Source organism: Aegilops tauschii, chromosome 3, assembly GCF_002575655.3.
Source record: "Aegilops tauschii subsp. strangulata cultivar AL8/78 chromosome 3, Aet v6.0, whole genome shotgun sequence".
Taxonomy (NCBI): Eukaryota; Viridiplantae; Streptophyta; class Magnoliopsida; order Poales; family Poaceae; genus Aegilops; species Aegilops tauschii.
This window is the reverse complement of record NC_053037.3, coordinates 286493084-286497318: the sequence shown is the minus strand read 5'-3', so window position 1 is coordinate 286497318 and position 4235 is coordinate 286493084. Positions and strand designations below refer to the sequence as shown.

The 4235-nt window shown below is 50.1% G+C and overlaps 1 long non-coding RNA gene across 1 annotated transcript; it reads right to left on the bottom strand.

Annotated features, from left to right (window-relative positions):
• Positions 1 to 331: 331 nt before the first annotated feature.
• LOC109775608 (uncharacterized) lies at positions 332 to 1946 on the bottom strand. Its single transcript, XR_002235834.4, has 2 exons — positions 1227 to 1946; positions 332 to 866 (listed from the first exon to the last, which is right to left on the bottom strand). It is a non-coding gene; the product is annotated as an uncharacterized lncRNA (long non-coding RNA).
• Positions 1947 to 4235: the final 2289 nt, after the last annotated feature.

Sequence of the window (4235 nt, the reverse complement as noted above, 5' to 3'; positions counted from 1 at the left end):
AAAATTGTAGCATAATAACATCTAGGTGCAAAACCAACAAAACTGCAGGTGCAAAAAGAGTGGGCTGCAATTGAGTCATTTTACCTACAATTTTTGTTGTGTTTAGCAACAAAGTTTGTTCCTAAAACATCACACCGCCTAGTAGAGAGGAAACATCAATGTACAAAATGCTGGTACCATGATGCTACTAGAAAGAAGCAGCAACAAGTCCAAGGCTCAAACAAATTAACTCCCTCACTCATTTCCAGCCAAACCTCAGTACCACAGTACCTCATATATAATGCCACATAAATCAAAAGAAAATACACGCTCAAGTCAGGAACACTCGACATTCAGCAACATGTTTTTGTTCACCATGAATCGAACATGTTTTATACATCTACAGAAATAAATTGCATCAAAGCCACCGTTAAGATTACAAAATATTCATAGCAATCTGGAAAACTACAGATGCTGGGGCGGACTTTACATTACCACAACATCTTTGTGTTCTTTGTTGTGAATACATATTTTTGTTCACATCTTCACAGAACACAAGACCATCTTTCAACAAAATGAGCAAGAACAAGATAGTGACCCAGAAAATAAAGAAGAAATTGACCCAAACACATTTCGAACCGTCCCAAAAATGAAGTCAGGACATCATCTTTATTATGTCCTGCTCGCTCCTTTTCCACAGCTCATGTCATCTCATCATGTAATTTAACAAGTGACAAATCACCAACCATATATCTGCAATGTGGACAGTAGAATAGCACTACCGCTCAGGATGTATCTACATCAGCTGCCTGGTTGCCCACGGCCACGGGGTCGACGACGACGGAATGCAGCGCTCCGCACATCTCTCCGCGACTGGATGCCCACATCTGCATCGTTTTCATAAGGCAAAACAAAGAGTTTGTGATGAGAGCTGCATCGGCGAACATAGTTTGGCACTCGCGGCACAATTGAGTTTCAGAGTTTCAGTTAGAGCATCCCTTGCTGTCCGCTAGAGGAGTGTGTAGAGTTTCAGAATTTTTGAGCTCGGTGCCTACTGATTTAGGCTAACCAACCATCTAAGAATTATGTAAAAGTAACTAACAGTAGTACCAGTTTGTAGACAAACTATTTTTACTGAGCTGAAGGTATATATGGATGGTCTAATTTCAAGGCAAATTCACTAGGTATGAAATAAACAGAAGTTCAGAAGAAGCTGGGCAGAAGTGCAAAACTTGAAGAACACTCACCGCCGGAAGATTTTGGAGAAGAATTTCCATAGGAGTGGACGCTGATTTTTTGCTGTAGGGGCCTGGACTCAAAGCTCTAGACTAGGGAGGAAGTTGGAGAAGTTCAGAAGAAGTTGGGGGGTGGGCCGGTCGCCGGAAGGGAACGCGGGGGCGCGCGACTCGGGAGGCGGTCGATCTCGTCGCTGTTGAGGACGTTCCGGCGCCTGGTGTTGACGGGGCCGGCGGTGAAGAGGGCACCGGTGGCGGGGGTCCCTGCCGGTGTGGGAGAGGGGGGGGGGGGGGGGGGGGCGGGGCACCGACAGCGGGGAGGTTCGGGCCACGGCACGACACCGGCGACGGGGAGGTTCGGGGCGGCACGGCACAGGCGATGGGGAGGTTCGGGGCGGCGCGACACCGGCGGTGGGAGGTGAGTGGGTCCAGGGCGGGGCGGGGCATGGGCGGTTAGCGCCGCGGGCGGATCCAGGGGAGGAGGGGCCGCCGGAGGCGGATCCAGGGGGAGAAGGTGGGTCCGCGGGAGGATCCGGTGGTAGAAAGCGGCGCGGTGGCCGGATCGGGGGTCGGAGATGGCGCGGCGGCCGGATCAAGGGTCGAAGGTGGCGCAACGGCCGGTTTCAGGGCGGGTGCGGCGCGGCTCGGTGGTGGAAGCGGGTGGAGGAAGAAGGTGGACGCGGGTGGGGGAGAAAAGGGGCTCTGTTTCTTTTTTTAGTACGGGAACATCCCTTCGGCTCCTAGCACGGTTGTGATCCAAATAACTATTCTAATCTCAGAATTAGAATAGTGTTGTCCTATATAGTAAGAAAGTCGGCACATGGTCCATTTTTGTCGGGAAGCGAAAGAGAAATTATATATATAACCCAAAAATGTGTGCTTGTGGCGCGAGATGGGTGAGACCACATACAAACCACATGCGGATGGCCCTACTATATGTATGAAAAGGATACGTCGTGATATTTAACTACCATTCACAACTTTGATGTGGCATGTGTGCCTCGCAAATTAACCGGACTTCCCCGACCGCAGGGAGGTTGCAGGTAGTGCGAAGTAGCCCCCCCCCAACACACACATGTCGGGGGAGGGCATCTCACCAAGACGTACTGTAACACGGACCAAGCAGAATCCAACTTGGTCGTACAACCTCTCCCGCTCGTTGTTGGTCAAAGTGATGGACGTTCACATGGCCCCGCAAAATGGGCTAGCTTGTCGTCGGTAACCTCGTGAGGGAGTATTGTATGAAGACAAACCCACTCTATGCATGTGGCCCAAGTATGTATATGGAAGTGGTGTGTGTGGTGTTTGAATACCCAATGCGCAAATTTGATGTGGCACCATGCTTTGAAACTGTAAAATCCCCACACTGAGCGAGGGCTCACGATGCGTAGCATGCGCTCAAACTTAATTAGGCTTGGAATGTTCGACCTACTATATGGTAACTCGAAGCAAAGAAGAAGAATCCACCCTGGTAACCTTTCTCGTCGTTGGTCGAAATGATGGACGTCCACGTGGGCCCAGGAATATGTATAGGCTTGCCGCCCATAACCAAGCGAGTGAGAGTGTGTCCAAAAACAACCATTGCATGCGTGTGTCCCAAACATATTTATGGAGGTGTGTGATGCATGCATATGTGTTGAATACCCGACCCAATGCACAACATTGATGTGGTGCATGCGTTGAAAATCGTAGAGGTCCCCACACAGAGCAAGAGGTCGTTCATGACGTGTCGTGTGCTCGCCCCCCCCCCCCCCCCCCCTTCGATCCAGCGGGATGGATTCATGTGTACACATGTGCTATTATATATATGTAATCTCACATCATGATATATATCATGAGACAAAGAATTAATCCCCTCCTAAGTCAAATTAGTTAACCTCTCTCGCGCTGTCGGTAAAAGTGATGGACCAAGCGGGCCAACATATGGAAGCATCACCGATAACCGCGTGAGTGAGTGTCATATATAGGACAACAACCATCGCGATTGCACGTGTGCCAAAACATATATATGAAGAGGTGTGTTGTGGTGTTTTGAATACCTAATGCACAACTTTGATGTGGCATTTGCCTCAAAAACCGCAAAGTCGAATTAATCCTCCTTGTTCGTCAAACGTACCTCTCTCTTGCTAGATCAAAGTGATGGACGACGAACTCGCGGGCCTGGCACAGAAGCCAAGCGTACGTCGCACACGAGTGATCATCCTATATAGGACTACGTACCACCGTCTGCATGTGGCCCAAAGAGGTGTTTGTGTGATGTTTGAATACGCAATGCACAACTTTGATGTGGCAGCACATATATAGGAAACCAAAAAGTCCCCACAAAGAGCACGAGGTTATTAAAAACTGGCAACCAATATCTCATAGGGATTATTTATTCAAAGCGTGTGCGTTAGACCGTGCCATGCTTCAATTAAGTAGTAAAGCAGCATAATGAATCATCAATAAATCAAAAAACATACGTGCTGCCACACGCCCATGTGTCGTACGTGCAGGCGTGAGTTGACGGGACGCATGCGAGCAGTCCGCCGCGCAGGCATACCTGGAGGCCAGACAGCCTTTGACCGCCGCCCACCTCGCTCCCACTGGTCCGTATTAATTGCGCGCCCGAGCTGCCGACCATAATAGGCGGCCGCACCCCCGGTCCACAGTGGTCACCAACATTTGGACTCTGGAGTGTATGAGGATGCCGCCGAAGCGCACCATTGGAGGGAGTGGCGACGCCGGGGCTGCTGAAGCACCCGCGCAAAGCGTGAAGCTGGTTACAGAGGTTGCTGCCGACGAGGTCTCGCGTGGGCAGCAGCATGACCTTGACTTCATCGGCGCCGTCATGCCCCCCCCCAGCCAGTGCCGGAGGTAAACAGCAACTCCGGCAACGACTGCGACTCCAACGGAAAACCGGTTAGTCATCTATATACCCATTTGTGCGGCGAACATATCATGTGTTTTCTCAGGTTACTCCCCCCTCTATAATTTTTTTGGAATACAAATCCTATGGTTATGTTCTCTCAGTCCATGAAA